At 39.4% G+C, this 19,642-nt stretch overlaps 1 long non-coding RNA gene across 1 annotated transcript; it reads left to right on the top strand.

Moving 5' to 3' along the window:
• The first annotated feature begins 6,061 nt into the window (after positions 1-6,061).
• Positions 6,062-7,252, top strand: LOC135195802 (uncharacterized). Its single transcript, XR_010310248.1, has 3 exons — positions 6,062-6,195; positions 6,363-6,465; positions 6,902-7,252. It is a non-coding gene; the product is annotated as an uncharacterized LOC135195802 (long non-coding RNA).
• Positions 7,253-19,642: the final 12,390 nt, after the last annotated feature.

Below are 19,642 nucleotides of genomic sequence, written 5' to 3'. Positions count from 1 at the left end.
ATTGTTTCTCTTTCCCTCTCTTTGATCAGATAGTTGCACATAACTCAGGCTCTCTCTCTTCTTGATAAAATAGTTGCACATCTCTCTTTCTCTCTAAACTGTGTATTACGAAAACAAAATGCAATTGCAGAACCGTCAGGTAGAATAAAACAAATACTTAGCAATGTAGACAAACGGAAAATGAAAGCAAAACGAGTGACTGCCCATACCCAAATGATCAGCGCATTCGTCTCCCATCTTCGTGAGTAGCCATGGATACATTAAACATAATCTCTTGGAATATTTTTGGCCTCAAGCGGAACATTCCTCTTCTAAACATGATCTGCAAAAACTTCAAAGGCATCATTGCATTGCAAGAAACGCTCCTCTGGCCACATGACCTTGCCATCTGCGATTCAATTCATGAAGACTTCAGAACCTTCTCGACTTCATCGATGCAAAGTTAAGAGAATCAAAATCATAGCCGGTCGCCCGAAAGAGGACCTTTCTTTCCTGTGGCACAAATCGTTAGACAATATGAAAAAGGTGATGACCTACAGGGGTGACAGATTGCTGGGGCTTCAAGTGACAGTAGGGAACTCTAAAATCTTAATTATTAATGTTTATATGCCATGGGAAAATAACAATAATTTTGATCATTACTGCATGATTCTAGGGGAGTTACACAGTATTATTCATGATTCTCCTGCTGATCATATTTGTATAATCGGGGACCTTAATTCTCACCCCACAAAACAATTTTATAATGAACTTTCTCGCTTCTGTCAAAATCATGCTCTCCAAATTAGCGATGTAATGCTCCTCCCTCCCTCCTCCTATTCATATGTACACAATAGAGCGGACGCTATTACAACCTCCTGGCTGGACCACTGCATCACATCTCCACAACTTCATCATTCTATTATGACCTGCAATATTCACTATGATCTTGCAACGGGCTACGATCACATCCCATTACAGGTGTCATTCAGTACCCCAACCCTCCCTACCGTGAACCCCCTAACTGTTCGCCCACCAGCAGTAAACTGGGATTTTAAAAACCAACAGAAAACCAGATACTATAGGGCGACCACGGAAACAAGGTTGCGGTCAGACGCCTTACTTTGTACTAACACAAATTGTAGAAATGACCACCACAGGAGGAATCTGAATGAATTCTATTCGAACATAATCTCCGCTATGCTTGCTTCGGGCAGGACTGCCTACAGATTTCGTCAAGGTAATTCTCGTAATATACCTGGATGGAATGACTTGGTTAAAGATCTGTATACAAATTCACGATAAATGTTTTTACTGTGGAGGCAAAATGGTAGCCCCAGGGAAGGGCACTCAGCATTACTAATGAGACAGGCGAGAGCGCACTTCAAACTTGCTCTTAAGCACTGCAGGTTAAATGAAAAACAACTAAGAGCCGATGCAATGTCTAGAAACTTAGAATCTGGTGATTATCCTCGTCTTTGGAAAGATATCCAGTCCTTAAATCCCAAAACTAAAAAGCTATCACAGAGAGTAGGGGAAGCAGTCGGAGACGAAGCTATCGCAAGTATGAGTGGCGATCACTTCAACAGTATCCTGAATTGCATAAATGATTAAGATTCCCGAAGGGATGTAGATAACCTCCTTACTGACAACATTCAATTTCATTTTGCAGACCATATTACGCCAGGTAACATCAGCGATGCCATAAACAGCCTACCTAATAATAAATCGCCCGCTGTGATGGTCTTCCTGCAGAGGCCTTCAATTCTTCCATCCGATAATTTACATTTTGCTAGCTGCCCTATTCAATGCGTGCATCATTCACGGTTCTTCCAGACTCCCTACTCTTAGTTCACTTGATACCGTGAATAAAAAAAAAACAAACAAGCTAAAGGATGCAGCTGACCCTGGCAACTACCGGCCGATTGCAATCACAACGATCGCATCGAAGATACTTGAGTCGGTTCTTCTAGTGAGACTTCTCCCCTTTCTACACACCACTGACAACCAGTTCGGGTTTAAAGCAAACCACTCAACCGACACCTGCATCTACATACTGAAAGAATGGCTGAATTACTACCTATCATCATGCCTCTCCTGTTTTCCTTTGTTTTGTAGATGTGAGAAAAGCATTTGGCAGAGTAAACTACCTGAAGCTGCATAAAAAGGGCACACCCCTGTATCTAATTGGCATTTTACATTGCTGGGGTAACGTATTATCTTACACCTTCGGCTCCCTAAACGAGCTTCGGCAAGGGGGCATTCTCTCTCCATACCTGTTTTTAATACGTACACAGATGCCTTGAATGTCAAACTGAACTCACTCTCAATCGGATGCACCGTCAATGAAACAACTATAAACAACCTGTGTTACGCCGACGATATGGTTCTGATTTCCCCATCAGTGCAAGGTCTCCCACGATCCATCGACACTTGCCGTCAATATGCAGAGGAATTTGATATAATCTACAACGAAACCAAGACCCAGTGCATGTCGCTGCTCCCGAGATCGCTTAAGCATGTTGCAGACCCACAAATTTTCCTCGGAAACCATCGGCTGGAATTTGTGCACGAATTTCCGTATTTGGGTCACATCATCACCGACGACTTAAAAGATACGGCAGGCATTGAACAGAGGCGTCGTAAACTATGTGCAGCTGGCAACATGATTGCAAGGAGGTTTGCCTTCTGTCACCGAGACGTGAAACTGCTGCTCTTCCGCTCGTACTGCTACAGTATCTATGGGTGTTCCCTCTGGACGAACTATACCCGAGAGACCATGATACGCATCACTGTTGTGCACAATAACATTCTGAGACGCCTCACAAACACTCCCCGCTACCACTCATGTTCATAGAAAACCACCTGGACAATTTAAAAATCATTGTTAGGCGAACAATGTCCAGGCAGCAACTCGCTCATACAAAGCATCCTAAGGAGTGAAGCAAGAAGAAGATCTAAATTGTGGGAAAGATGGGAAAATGAGGCCTTTGTTCCCTAAAGGACTTAAATCTCTGTATTGGCAAGTTGACATCTGCAGTTTTTGTCATTATTACATTTATCGCTGATATTTTAATTTTTCATCATTACTGTGATTACTATCAAGTTATAGTTTTTTTTTTACATTCAATTTTTGTATTTAGCCCTCTGGACCTGACTACTGTAACCACCTAAGGTCTCTAATTGAAATATAAGTTTTATAATATGTGCACTATCTATTAGTACTCTCAATGCATATTTTTTTTCTCACCAATATTATTACTGTTATTACCAGTATTATGATTACTAGCTTTTATGCTACCTCAGCTATTTTGTGGATAAGTGCCGATTATTCATTTTCTTTTTCTTTTTTTATCATGTCTTATGTATCTAGATTGTGTATGTTACTGTCTGTATTTTGTATATTCAATGTATATGGCCCTGAGCTGAAATAAAGCATATTATTATTATTATTATTATTATTATTATTATTATTATTTTAATATGAAGAAATATTCATCCATCGTCGTCCGACAGCAACCACAACAGAAATCATTAAAATGTTGACGTCATAAAGTGCATCAAATACGGGCGAAACAGGCAAAGAGGCACTTAAAAATTTAATAAGGATAACTGAATTAACGATGAAAGTTAAAAAAAAAAAAAGGAATAGATATCTACCAGAAATTCAGAATGCCGAGAAAGAAGGAAATAAAGAAGGTCTCCCTGCGTTCGTTCGCGGGGTTGTGTAAAACCGGACGTAGTACTGTACTATTTCTGCTTCGTGGAAAATATCTCCAGGGTCACTGCATTCTTATATGAACTGACCACCCGACATCCCTGTGTTGAAATAAAAAAGTATGAAACTTTAATATGAGAAAAAAAATGGATGGGAAATATGACATATATAACTGCATTATTAAACGATGGACTATTGAAAACTAATACAACACGGCAAAAAATGTAATATCAAAAAGCAAGGAAAAACTGGAAGTTCTATTTTAGGAGAAATAGAATTCAAAATGAAACAGATGGTGATATTAATATGATAAAAAGAAAATGTATCTAGAAAAATATGGTATGAACAAAAATGAAAAAAATTAAAACAAATAAAAAAACTATTTCGAATTACCAAAATATGTTCAGTAAGTAGATATTCAGTAGCAGAAAATTTAGAGTAGTACTTTTGGATGGACTAAAAAGAATGTTGCACTTACGTTATAAAATTTTGTTATGTACCATAAATGTGCTCCACATTACTTATCCAAACACACTCACGCATATATAACTTTTACCAGATTATAGGTATCTCACTGCAGTAACCATAATGCCCTCTTAGCTTGTTTTTGTTTGTATGGTGCTTTTACGTTGCATGGAACCAGTGGTTATTCAGCAACGGGACCAACGGCTTTACGTGACTTCCGAGCCACGTCGAGAGTGAACCTCTATCACCAGAAATACACATCTCTCACTCCTCAATGGAATGGCCGAGAATCGAACCCGCGACCACTGAGGTAGGACGCTAATACCATACCAACCACGCCGCTGAGGCGCTCCTCTTAGCTTGAATTCTTCACATTTTTTAGATATATGCTTGCCACTTATGCCACCACAAAACCTTAGATCCAACTTCGAAAAGTTCTCTCTATATCTATGGGGACACTGTGATGATTACAATATATATATATATATATATATATATATATATATATATATATATATATATATATATATACATATATGTTGTATATATATATATATATATATATATATATATATATATATATATATATATATATTTATATATATATACACTCTTCTTTTAAAACAGGATACGTCTCAAGTATAAAAAGGCCCATTAAAACACTTTTAAAACAAGACTATATTTCGGTGGACTTGCTTCCACCCTTATCCCAAGTCCACCGAAATATAGTCCTTAGTTTTAAAACTGTTTTAATTGGCCTTTTATACTTGAGATATATTTACACACACGATCTCGAACAAGCCAAGAAAATCGACGAACTCTGGTAGGTGATAAAACATCACTCAGTATTCTCCCTCCGACTTCCGTCTGTGAACTTGAAAGTGGATCTAAATGTGGCTTTATCCTTTGGACCTGGATTTACATAATCGAATGATAAATCGAAATGGGGAGAATCTTACCACTGGAAGGCTAAAATCTAACCTCCTCGTCTTCCAACGAACCTGGCTGGCAGAGCGTCGGGTGGAGGGATATGGGTGTTGGTGATAGAGGCTTGGCATCATGGCGGGGGTCGGGGTAGGAAACGAACAGATTCGCAGAGGTAAAACTAGACTCATACCATCCTGGAGACTGGATGGATCCCTCAATTAAATTTCCAATTTAACATGCATGAAGGCGATGCTCGTGATCGTCTCTTGCTCGCTGATCCCCGATGACTTCCTGATTTATACTCGCGAGTCCTTTTTCCGTTAAGAGGCTTACCGGGGATTGCGCATGCGCTGGCTTATAAGATTTATGAATTTGGTTTTGTATTGATAAAGGATGATTACAAAGAGATATTAGGTGTACCGAGGGATGGTTTATGCGTAACAACTGCGCATGGCACTCATCAATGATCAGGCTCAACTTTGTAGCGTAGCAGTGCTTACTGATTTGTTAATACATGACGTTACTGGCCAACCCTTGATCGTATGTTAATTTACTTCCCCGAGTCAAATTCAAATTCAAATTAAAAAAAGTTTATTGCAAGCTAAGGCATCCCCAACAAAAATTTATTATAACAATGCTCCTTTATCTATTCCAGTAAAACCTTGGAAACTTGTTAATATTATTCAAGACAAAACTACCTTGCTCAGTAACATCATTTATAGACACATTTCTAAATTCCCTATGTTTATCACATTCCAACATATAATGATGAAGAGTATGTGAGTATGTGAAATATCAGAGGGTTTAGGAGCTTACAAATATATTATCTAGAAGAAACTGGAATAGTTTGCATTTGAACGGGAGAAATTTGAACACATAAGCGGTACCTCGTCTTTCTGGAGTCCCTGGATTAGTAGATTGCTTTTGTTTCGTGTTGTTAATATACCTTTCAGTTTCACCCGATGAGCGGTGTCTAGTGACGATTATTTCCTCAGGTTCCACAGCTCTGCCGGTTCTTAGCTCTCTATAGAGTCTACTCTCGTATCTTATCGTTGTTGGGAAGTTGGCTGACTGTTTATTCACAGCGTTGGTATATTATATCCCAGGTGTGTTTTTCTTATCTTTGATTTGGCAATATGAGGTTTTGATTATGCTTGATTACCTTGCAGTACTTTGCTTATATTATTTCATTCATTCATCGTTTATTCAATGTTTACTTTGTGTTTAAGAGTTTAATCCGATGTATAGTATCTTTCTTGGATACATTTCACAGGATTTGGTTGATCTTCGAATGCCGTTCACTTCATGAGAAACGGCAGCCAGAGGCTGCGTTAAAAGAAGAATTTGGTAACGTATTTTTGCGTCATGACTATGAGGTGAGTAAATGTTTATTTTTTGGGCAGCTAATCCTCCCTACAAGGGGGCTCCGACCCCTTGTAGGGAAGTTGATTTCTGTCATGACGTGGACTGTGTCCACGCCACGTCAGAAGGCTGGCTCATCTGCCTCAAGTACTTAAGCCTGTAGCTTAAAAAAAAACTTCCATTAGAAACTTTAAAGTAAGAGGTCTTAATGTTTTGCTTGATTTTTTTTATATAAAAGGTTAGATATTAAAAGGCTAAGATTTGTTTAAAAGTAATTCCAGTGAGTAAGTTACAATCTAGAGCCTGTGTTGTCTTAATAATCATTGACAGATAATTGAGCTTTTAACATTTTTGTGCACTGTTCAATTCAAGGTAGCTTATTCAGGTTAGGGAAGTTTAAACTTATATTTGCATAAGAACACAGTCATCAACTTTGGATTATTTCGGCAGGTGGCGGTGAGGAAGGTGTCGACAAGAGAAAATGGTCGTCGAGGTAGATACATAATCAGTTGTCAAGTTGTTGAAGTGGCAGTTACCAATTGGAAGGGAGCATATCACAAAAAGAACCACTTCTGAGACAAGATTCACGCTTTGGAAAACTAGAAGACTGGTTGGCGCGGATAGCGGAGGAAGAGGACTTGGCTCGAGTGGTGCATACGCTCATGATTTGCAAATTCTGCCATGTTTTATTACTAGATATGAAAGTAAAATACTTGTAATTTCACTGGTCTGACGAACTTGATATCCTACACGTAGACAAATCTCGGGTTTTATGAACCATATATACTACTTTGACACTGATTTGATGTGTATTTCTTGCACTTAAGTAAATAAGTATCTTAGTTTTACCAGACCACTGAGCTGATTAACAGCTCTCCTAGGGATGGCCCGAAGGATTAGATATTTTTTTTTACGTAGCTAGGAACCAATTGGTCACCTAGCAACGGGACCTACAGCTTATTGTGGGATCCGAACCACACTATATCGAGAAAAGAATATCTATCACGAGACATAAATTCCTCTGATTCTTCGTTGGCCGAGCCGGGATTCGAACTTCGGACCAACGGATTGGCAGCCTAGCGCGAAAACCACTCGTTCAGCGAGGAACTCCGATCTTATGGAACTTCCAATGGTTTAATGAACTCTTCAGTGACTCCGCCAATTTTTAATTTACTACATGACCTATGCTGTAATATTTAAACAGATTTAATGAAATGTTGGGTACAATTATTAGTGGTGTAATGGAGTGCGGAACGTAAACCGATGAAACGGATTGGTTTAATGAATTACATCAAATTTGCTGAAGTAATGAACTTTACTTCCTGCACTAAAATAAATATGCTGGTTTACATATGCACTAAAATAGCTGGGGACTGAATGAACTATAGCCCCTCACTGGGGGTATTATTTTGGGGTGGGTGTATTCACCGGGTTCAATGAATTACACTTACATGTACTGAAGTAAATAATCCTCTTGGGGTAATGATAATGATCTAAATAGAAAACAAATTGCTGAGCATTTAATGGAAATCCCAATTAATCAGACTACGGCAACTGTCATGAGTAAGATTGCTGGCATACAAAGGTTATTCGAAATGTATGGTGCACAAAGATCATAGTTCAACAAATTGGGTAACTGCGTAGTAATGGTTTTGTAGGGGTAGCTGTGTAGTGCAATCTTGAATCTTGGTCTACTGAATGGCAAAGACAAGCTGATGGCCCAAGGCATAAGCTTATTGTCTCTCACGGGTCAGCTTTACTGAAACTGTTGGTTCTATAACTTTGTTCGATGTGACGTCAGAAGCGGAGAAAATGCGGCAAAGTTCTGACTTTTCCCGCCGTTTCTCCGCTTTTGACGTCACATCGGACACAGTTCGTCGACCAAAGCTCGACCGTGTGGACGGGGCCTATGACTTTCATAGCGTCGACCGGTGCTTGCACTAGACTCCTCCACGTCACTGTTCTGGGTTAGCTTAGCAGTCGACTGGACTGTGTTGTTGTAATCTTAGATGTATGCACACTTATACCGATTGCCTTACGAAATCTCCCTTTTTGGGGGTTGGGGGAGGGTTGTTAGTAATTATGATGTTTTTTCCCGACCAAAAACCAGATCATACTATTCAAAATTTCGCATTCGTATAGGTAACGACCACCTCTTGCCATGAGTCTTTTATCTCGATGGACCTTTGGTTCCCTGTTAATGACCGTTAGTGATCAAGTCGCTAATTTAAGTAAATAGTTTATCAGTTAATGGGTCTCATTTGTTACATATTTTTGGGAGTACTACGCATTGCCTGTCTGTTTCATTCTTGGACATCAACATGCTTTATGCATTATCCGTAGTTCACGGTTCATTTTTGCTCGATAAAATTACTCTACCTTCACGTGCAAACACTGAAAAGGTAGTTCAGTCGCTGCGAGCGTTCACTTTGATAGTATCTTCTTAGTTTGGTATGGAGAGAGCTGACAGCCATAGCTTTGTTGATATTTTAAAAATTTGACGAAGTGGTAAGAATGACAACCTTTTAAAGATGAAAATAGTCAAACAATGCATGGTCTTCGAACTAGTCCGAGTGCTGAAACAGTATCACAGTTTATTTATTACGGGAAACACATTCGGGCCACCTAGGTTAGGGGGAGTGTTGGTCTTTATTTCTCTTGAGATAATGAACAGAGAACAGTTGGAGCTGCGAGTTCGATTCTCGGCCATTCCATTGAGGAGTGAGAGATGAGTGTTTCTGGTGATAGAAGTTCACTCTTGACGTGGTTCGGAAGTCACGTAAAGCCGTTGGTCCCGTTGCTGAATAACCACTGGTTCCATGCAACGTTAAAACGCCATACGAACGGTAAAAAAAGAGAATAGTTGGATATGTTAGGCTGATGATACTGGTTGAAGAAAATAAAGGATGATAGTGGATCTTTCAGATGAAGAAAGCATTTTCTTTAAGGTAAGATGGTGAAAGAAGAATGAGTGCAGTTAGATAGCTAACCATGGAAGGGATTAGGGAATAGTTAAGAAAGTAAAGTATTAGTAAGAGTAATATAATGTGTGGTTTAGCCACAATTTCATTTAGATATTAGGTACATTTTTTAAAATGCTATGGCCTTGATATTAACATATTACAATAATGATTTACGCTATATTAACACAGTGAATTGTACAAATTACATATTTTAAATTTTATTAATAGTGTAATTTATTTAGATAAAGTTGTATTTTTTTTTTTATTTTAACGTTAATATGAAGTGTTACATTAATGACTTTGCAATATATTTACGTAGTAAATTTTACAATTTACGTTCTCCACTAGACATTTCTTAATCGTATATAATGGTTGAGGTTCATCGCGATGAATATAAGAAGATATTCTTCTTCGCCAACTGTGGTCTGTGTTGTTTAGTCGCTTCTTCTGCAACAGTTGCAAGAATAGCAACGGGAACTAACGGAAAGTCAGACAAATATAAAATAAATATAAGAGATTTAAATTACAGTAATTTTTTTCAGTGCACCAGGAAATGAACCTTTTATTCCGTGTTTTTTTTTTTTTGCTCAGGGAGTTAATCCCCGTAGGGAGGCGGCGTGTGTGTTAGTGTCGTCAGTGCACCTCATGCGGTGTAATGTAGGCATTACTTAGAGTTCTTTGCAGCATCCCTTAGGGTCCTAGCTGCAACCCCCTTTCATTCCTATTACTGTACCTCCATTCATATCCTCTTTATTCCATTTATTGTCCACCCTCTTCTAACAATTGTTTCATGGCGCAACTGCGAGGTTTTCCTCCTGTAACACCTTTCAAACCTTTTACTGTTAATTTCCGTTTCAGCGCTGAATGGCCTTAGTTGCCCCAGTGCTTGGCAGGTATAGTAAGAGTCTAGAAATCAATGAAGGAGTTGCGTGCATTTTTGAACGTTGTAAAAGAATTGGAATTGATAATGACGGTGAGCAGAGAGATAAACATTGTTGTCATATCATAGGCAAAACAGGATGACGTCATAAACGTTGAAACGATGGAAGTAGATCTGGCAACAAACAGCGGTACCAGATGAGGTTGTATACCACTGTTTTTACTCTGCTCACAAGGTAAAGACCGGCAGACAATTGTTAATTGGTAACAATGTTTGTCCGTAGGCCATTGCTCGACCGTGTGGACGCACCTTAGGTTTGTGTAGGGATCAGTGGCTCAAGATGTGGTAACGCCGTGTAAGTTCACCCTGACAAAAATAACCATTCAAATATGAATCGTTTCCCTGTAAGCAGATGAAAAAAGTTGAACAAAAGATTTGTCGTAGTTTTAGTCTTTTTTTAATTGCTCGCGAAATTATGGGAAGTTAGAATACTTATGTAACAGTTCTAAATCTTTAATTTCCTCTACTTGATCCAGATAAAAAACAACGTCGCTAAAAAAAAAAGTGTTGAGCGATAATGAGCATTTTCATTCTACCGACGAAATATTTTTTTCTAACTTTTTCGTTGCAACATTTTAATGATTCCTCAGAAGAATTTCCGTATAGGTTCCACGTTCAGGCATTCTTTGCGCATGTGCGAAGGTAGTCCTCTCTCTCTCTCTCTCTCTCTCTCTCTCTCTCTCTCTCTCTCTCTCTCTCTCTCTCTCTCTGTCTTGTAGGATAAACGCCGTGGATTTGCCGACAACACTTTATTCCTTGGGGGTCATTATCTATGAAAGCTTATTTTAGATTTTTTTCCCCGTGACTTTTACCTGTATTCTGTAAACTACTAGAAAGACAGGTCACTGGGTCATGACCTGAGGCCAGTTAAAGAAAATAAATACAAATAAAAAAAAAGGCTGCGAAAAATACATTAAACAGTGAGGCTTAAAACCGCGTTTACTATTTCCACCAACCTTTGTCTTGTCCCGTCCTTACAAATATATCTAGAGAAAGAATATAATCGATTTCTACAGTATTCTTCGACGGTCTCCTGGAAACGATCAAAGAGAAATCGCTGATCATTATTTTTTTTACACGTCCTGACTCGTAGATAGAAACCGTTTCGTTTTTTTAGGTGACGAAAGAGAGAGAGGGAGAGGTAGAGAATATTAAAATTCTTTGAACTCTGCAGAATTTACACAAAAAGGATTTGCTTTATCCAGGAAGGGAATTGTCTGCAATACGCAACCATACAGTCAAAAGTAAACGTAATATTCTGTCTAGTGATTTCAAAATCATTTCTCAAGCAATAGATAACCAGTCATTGCCCGTTTTCGTGTACTTCTTCATTCAGCAGTTGTCTCCCTCAAGAACTATTCAACTGCTGTACTATTAAATGTCGCCTAATAGACCATTCGTCCATTCAACCTTCTCACCTGTGTTTGCCTAGTGACCGGTAATAAAGTCACAGGCAAAAAAAAAAAAAAAAAGTCACAATTTTAGCTATGAACAGTCACAGAAAAAAGTAATAATTTTGTCTAGGAAAAAGCCACAGAATAAAATATCACGAATTTGGGTAGGAAAAAAGTAAATTTTGGGTAGGAAAAAAGTTACAGAAAAAAAAAGGTCACGATTTTGGCTAGGAAAAAAGTCAAATTTTGCTTGGAAAAAAATCACAATTTTGGGTAGGAAAAAAGTCACAGGGGAAAACAGTCAATTTTGGAAAGGAAAAAAAACCATTATTTTGGCTAGGGAATAGGTCACACAAAAATGTCAAAATTGCGTCTAGGAAAAAGTCACAGAAAAAGTCACAATTTTGGCCAGGAAAAATGTAAGAGAAAGAAAAGTCACGATTATTTATATATATATATATATATATATATATATATATATATATATATATATATATATATAAACACACACACACACACACACACACAAATATATATATATATATATATATATATATATATATATATATATATATATATATACACACACACAATATATATATATATATCAGTGTGAAGACGTCAGAATCTCTTAGATAAAATCATTGATCTTCCACATATCTAAATTACGTCCTTTATAAATCTAATCATTTACTAATCCCTCAATATAGCCCAAGGTTAGCGAGGAGAAGGAGCGAAATCCCTTTCAATTAGCGTTGATAACAAAATCCCGGATTAGGGATGACGACCTTCTTAATCCGACAGGTAGTTTTGAACTGAGAGTATTAATCCCAGATGATGAAAGTTGTTTAGTATCGATTCTGCTCTTTCATGGGCGAGATGAAAGTCCAGAGGTTTGATCGTCGCGTCCTGGTAGCCTGGCGTTCTAGAAATCAGACGCACCGTTGACTGATAGGTTGCCGAATCGGTAGGCAAGCACGTGAACCACTTGTCAGACGAGGAATACTAGAAGTGCCGGAACCTTACTAGTGCACAGGTGTCGGCTAATTGACCACTTGTCCCCTGGGGAAGTTATGACAGAGATTTTAATGTGTCAGCGGGTTCTGCACCAGTCCTCTTTGTCTATCCATTTTCCGCAACTCGTAATCAGATGAGATTAAACTCGGAGAAAGGTGCCGTTGCAAAGGCAAAACTCCAGTTTTGAACTGGAACAGTTGTTTACATGGCAATAGGCGCTGTTTCTTTCAACCTGACGTCCTTTCCAAGCCTAGGCACGAAGGAAGAGAGGGAGAACGAAAGATAATCTCATTTCTAGACTCACCTGAAGGATCTGTTCTTCCATGAGAGCTAACAATGGAGCAAAGGTAACGTCAAAGGGGTTGGACAGCTAGGTGGGGAGAGAGTACCTGCTTTATCTGCTACTCTTCCACGAGTCCACAGCAGGCAGCAAACATAGGAAGAGTCTAGAGATCTATACCATAACTTTTATTCTTCTTGACACTTTTACGGGCGGGATAGTTCCTCGTTGGACGAGTGGTTTACGTGCTCACTGACCGATTCGATAGTCCCGAGTTCGCTTACCCGTTCTGCCGACCTGGAATCAGAGGAAGTTTTCTTTGGTTATTAGAAATTAATTTCTTGATATATTGTGGTTCGGCTCCCACAATAAGCTGTAGGTCCCGTTGATAGTTAACCAATTGGTTCCTAGCCACGTAAGAATATCTAATCCTTCAGGCCAACAGCCCTAGGAGAGATGTTAATCAGTTTAATGGTTTGGTTAAACTAAGATAGTGTACACAGGCAAGATTAGGCTAATGACCCACGCTGGCATGAAACCGGCTGAATCTAACCCAACCAACCAGAGGGACCGTCGTCTCGGTTGGCTAGACCGAATTCAGAGCTCCACATCAGACCTCAATTCCTCTCATGCCTTTCTTCACTTACAGAAAGAGCCTGTGCTGGCATGAAGTCGACTTTATCAAACCAACCGCAAGACTTTTCCTGGTTGGTTATCAAGGTTGGTTATCAAACTAACCGCAAGACTTCTCTTGGTTGGTTAGACAGAATCCAGAGGGTCACGCCAGAATTCTTATACCTCCAGCCTAAGATTTCAGATTTCTTACCAGGTGAATTTGACTTGTTTTTTTTGTTTTTTTGCGTTTTATTGTTTTATCAATTCCTGATTCGGCAGCTGGGACTGCGCCGCGCCCTCTTTGCTGATTGCATTCCGTCCTGTTTCGCAATGCGAGATGGTTCTTTCAGGGAGGAAATAAGGCGGGGAATTGCATAGTGAAAAGTAAATAGCTTTTAGAGAGAGAAAGAGAGAGAGAGAGAGGGTGGGGGTTTGAGGAAGGGGGCGAATGGTAACTAATCCAAATACATTAGACCACAGAATTCTGTATAGGCATACATATGAGTCAGTGCGCTATGTTACAACAGGCTAACGTTTTTGTTACCTGAGAGAGAGAGAGAGAGAGAGAGAGAATATGTTAACCAATCCCAATGCACCACACTATAGGATTCTGCATAAGTATTCATGTCAGTCAGTCGGTGTGTTATGTTACAACAGGCGTTCTTCTTTTTTTATACCTGAGAGAGAGAGAGAGAGAGGGAGAGAGGTTTTGCTTATCATATTCGCATTATTCTTCCGCCTATTGCTTGACAAACCTTTTAACAGGCATCTTCCTGGAGAGAGAGAGAGAGAGAGAGATAGATAGATAAATAGAGAGACGGAGAGATAGAAAGAGAGATAGAACAACGGAGAGAGAGAAAGAGAAAGGTGGAAAGACTGGGAGAGGGGGAGAGAGAGAGACGGAGAGAGAGAGAGAGACGGAAGATAGAGAGAGAGAGAGAGGTAGAAAGGCAGAGTGATATAAAGACGGAGAGAGAGACAGAGACAGAGATAGACGGAGAGAGAGAGAGAGAGAGAGAGATAGAGAGGAGAATTCAGAAAATTGCCTCCTCCCTCCCAGGATTTTCTTTCCAGATCTTCCGCCCCTTAGGGAGTAAAGGGTCGTCGCTTCTTCTTTGAAGTCGCAGCGAGATTTATTGTTTTCATTCATCCCGCATCTGACGAAGGAGGTTCAGCTGCTGAAGGAGGAGGAGGAAGAAGGCGGAGTTTGGTTCACTTCCATTCACGCTGTTTACATCAAGGTCTTTCGTTCTGTCAGTTAAAAAATCGACAGACGACGTCGCGGCTTGGGTCAGTTTCTTAAATGGGTGACTGTCGTTTCTCGGTAATGGTAAGTATTAGATTCTGTTTATTATTATGTATGATATATGTTCAGGGCCGTTCTCTGCCTTTAGTATAAGCCCTTTATTCTATTTCTTTTAATCTTGGGAAAATAATAATAATACGTATCACTATACATTTACATATACAACAACAACAACAACAACAACAACAACTAATAATAATAATAATAATAATAATACATATGCATAAAGATTTACATATAGTATTGATAATGATGCATGTCACGATGGCATCTCTCCAATTGCAAAAATTATGCACCCAAATTATTTGTTCTTGAACAAATTTTTTTATTATGAAACATAATGTTATGATGTTGTTTGACACACACACGCACACACACACACACATATATATATATATAATTTATATATACAAATACTATTTTCAATAGTGTATATTTTGCATAAACCTTTTGTCTTTGACAAATGTTTCGTTTATATATTTCTGGTTTTTTTATTCATTCATTTATTTATTTAGGTCAAGTTGCAACTTCAGGACAGAATTTAATGTCACACCAGAAATATCTCCTTTAAGATCACTTTTATCCCATTCAGTTGTGATCTTGCAAGTTATAAACGTCATTTATAATGATTTCGTGCTGGTGCAATAATGATGTCCTTAAAATGCTTGCATTGCCGCTTGCACCAGATCAAGGTTGTTGCAAGTTTGTGCTCACGCTGGTGAGCGGAAGACAACCTTACTGATATTGTTGATACTGCACCAGATGAATTTTGTGAGAAGTTTAAGGTTTACAAGGTAGGCGAGTTAATTTGGTATCGGAGCCTTCTCTTTTATCCGGTATTAAGACTTTCCCGAGTTATAATTATTATTATTTTATACACGCACACAGGGGCCTTTGACTTGAAATTCAACCTCTCACCGCAGACCCCACACTGCAGGAGTAACTGATCATGATACAAAGCCAGTGATTTTTCTATTGATTGTACTGAGGTAGTTGTGAGTTATAACCTAAAAATTGCACAAATTAACTGCTGTTATGAAACTACAACAGGAAAATAGATATACAGATTGATGAAATATTTAAGACAATAATGCAGTGTGATGGTGAGGGATGACATTGTATAAAGTATGTATTAACAGTCAACTTAATTCTGTCATTAAACCACCTAAATTCAATCCCACACGGGAGCAAAAGAGTGTGTATGTGTGTACATCAGATCTACAGTCAGATTTTCGTAGACACCAAGGTCGCAGCCGACCCATTTCGATGACGTCATAGGAGTTCCGATGACGTCACGAAAAGGCAAAACTATACTGGGAGGCGATTCGTCAGCAAGCTTAGCAGGATCGTGTAGATATTAAAGTTATAATCGTGTTTAATGGGTTCCAGTGAACTTCGTCCAAAGCGACGCTCATTAGAGGTACTTAATTATTTCATCTGCTAGCCTTCGACTACTGGGACTCTTGATGTTGTGACGACAGAACTCAAAGTCTTAGATCAATCAGCGGTGACTTTCGAGGCTACTAATTATATGATTCACTGCCACCTGCGCAAGGCCAGTATTATTGTTAGTTTTCTGTAACTGTTGAGATGGCTTTTATCTTAAAAACTACTGAAGCCAGAAGGCTGCAAATTGGTATGTTGATCATCCACCCTTCAATCATCAAACATACCAAATTGCAGCCCTCTAGCCTCATTAGTTTTTATTTTATTTTAAGCTGAAGTTAGCATTGATCGTGCATCTGGCACCGCTGTAGGAACCAACAACACAGACCACCACCGAGTCATGGCTGAAAGTTTCATGGGCCGTGGCATCAAGTTTCTCACAGCATTATACACTATACAGAAAACTCTAGCCTCAGTAGTTTTAATTTTGTTTAAGCTTGAAATTAGACATAATCGTGCGTCTGGCAACGTTATATGTCCCAACAACACAGGCCAATATCGGGTCATGGTTGAAAGTTTTATAAAAATAATAATCTATAATAATAAAATCCGAGTGGATCTTTCTTGTTTGTGGAGCAGCCAGGGGGTCACCCAAACTTGTTTGTCCGTCCTGGTTGGGGCGGGGTAAGTAGGGTAGACATGACAAATCCACCTTACTCCTGCAAACCTGTTTGTCCGCCCTGGGTGGGGTAGTAGGGGAGACTTGATACATCCTTCCTTCCAAACCAAACCTGTTTGTTCGTCCTTGGTGGGGTGGGGTAGGTAGGGGAGACATGATACATCCACCCTCCTCATCCAAACCCGTTTGTCCACTTAGGGTGGGGCAGGGAGGTAAGGGATAGGTAGGGTAGGGGAAACATGATACAGCCACCCTCCTCACGCAAACCTGTTTGTTCGTCCTCGGTGGGGATGGGGTAGGTAGGGAATACATGATGGGCAGCGTCGGGTTCCAGCGCAGAGTAGCGCGCCATCGTCAGTGTTTACGTGAATTTCGTAGTAATAATAATAATAATAATAATGATTACGAGCTAAGCGAAGTCTTACTGGAAACGGGTTCATTTCTGACGGCCCGTCACAGCCCGGCACAGCCCGGCACAGCCCGGCGCTAGCACTATTCAAGTACTGAACATGAAATAAAAAGTCTTTCGGCAGATAAAACCTTACATCTTTCAATTTCATCCCATGTAAGATTTATTTATGAAATATCATAAATTCACATTTAGATGATGGTTTTATTACTGCATTATAATTTTCTCAAAATTGTTGATTTCAGCACCAAATTCGATAGTTTTCTCGAATACTAGGCTTAGTTAAACTACGTCTTCTAACCGCCGCTATGAAGGATCATTTCACAATGTACTGTTTGTCATATTACAAGCAGTGTAATGTTGGAAGACTTTACGTTTATGTAACAGAGAGTTCCGGGATCCCTAGTTAACCTTTTGATGGTTATATTATTAAGAAGTAGTATACTTCATTCTTTAAACTGAAACAGTTAAAGTCGAGACGAACTTATAGCAAATACCACTATCTGTCTGTCTATCTATCTATCTATCTATCTATCTATCCAAGTATTTTCCTATACTCATGAAACATCCTTACCACCCCCCCCCCCCCCCCCCCCCCACTCTCTCTCTCTCTCTCTCTCTCTCTCTCTCTCTCTCTCTCTCTCTCTCTCTGTTCCCGAGAGGCTAAAAAGGAATCGTCTTCATTTCCCCCCCCCCTTCTTTCTCTCTCTCTCTCTCTCTCTCTCTCTCTCTCTCTCTCTCTCTCTCTCTCTCTCTCTCAGAAATGTACTATTTTGTCGATTCGGAATCGCCCCTGTCTGTGATCATTCTTAATTCAATGAATGTTCGTGTTCGTCTTTGTATGTCGCTTAGCCTTTTCAATACGTAGTTCTTAATGTACGTGCTGTGAACGAAAAAGTACATGTATGTTTGTATGTATGTGTGTATGTATGAATGCAGGAACTCCAATACCATGAACTTGATGCCTTAAGACTTAAAGCCACTGCATTCTGTCGTGTGCGAGCTGTATAGTATTGCAGCTATACGGAGCGAGCGAACGGAGGCATTCACATCACGCACCAACGGGAAACTGAATTACAAGACCAGTTAAGAAATTCTCTCTCTCTCTCTCTCTCTCTCTCCTTATAAATCTGTTTATCTAAAACCTTTCTCTCCTCTGTCGAGATGACATTACACTATCTCTTAAACGTGATGCAGTGGAGCGTCTGAGGAAATATCATAAGTGGACATACATGACAGACTGGTTGTGTGTGAACCTTACTCATACACACACACACACACACACACACACACACGCATATATATATATATATATATATATATATATATATATATTTATATATATATATATATATACATATATGTGTGTGTGCCAGTTATACGGAAAATTATGGCAGGGTTTTTACCAAGAAAAAGAGAAAATGTTAAAAGATTGATAGATGAAGAACAATGGGGTGAAATTCCAGACAAGGCTGAAGCCATGTCATAAAATGCAGCGAAAAGTTTATATGCTCTCATTGAAAATAATGAAAATTCGTATGAGAGAGAGAGAGGAGAGAGAGAGAGAGAGAGAGAGAAGGAGAGATAGAGAGGAGAAGAAAGCCTCATAAAGATAAATCTTATAAGAAAAAGATTATCAGCGTACAACGAAACGGAAATTTGCGACGTCCAATACGTCTCCCAACCTCAACCCTTCCCCCCCCACAACACCCCCCCCCCCCCCCCTCTCTCTCTCTCTCCACTTCTTATCCCACCAACAAAATACGCAGTCCACTATATTTTCATATCATGTTTTCCATCCTTTTTCTTATTTTATCTATTATTTTTTTTTTTTTTTTTAGCTTTTTCGGCCCTGTTTTGAAAGAGTGTGTCTGTTGCAGAGAGATGTAGGCGGCAGGTCCGACTGATGAGGAAAAATTCGCGGGGAAAAAATTCCTGGTTGAGCTTTAATGAGGCGAGATGAGGAGAAGGAGGAGGAGGAGGAGGAGGAGGAGGACGAGGCAGGAGAGAGGAGAAGAACAACACCGACAGACAATGGGTACTTGACCCCGTGTCAGAATGGACGTTAGGACAGAGACAAGGCTGAAAAAAAGCAGAGAGAGAGAGAGAGAGAGAGAGAGATTTGACTCACCTGAGGTCAGAAGAGTAGCATGCTACGTTAGGTTAGGTGCTGAAGTGTATTGGTGCCTCATTTCTGGCACC

Source organism: Macrobrachium nipponense, chromosome 16 (assembly GCF_015104395.2).
Source record: "Macrobrachium nipponense isolate FS-2020 chromosome 16, ASM1510439v2, whole genome shotgun sequence".
NCBI classification, from domain to species: domain Eukaryota; kingdom Metazoa; phylum Arthropoda; class Malacostraca; order Decapoda; family Palaemonidae; genus Macrobrachium; species Macrobrachium nipponense.
The sequence above is the reverse complement of the archived record's forward strand: the minus strand, read 5'-3'. Positions and strand labels throughout refer to the sequence as shown.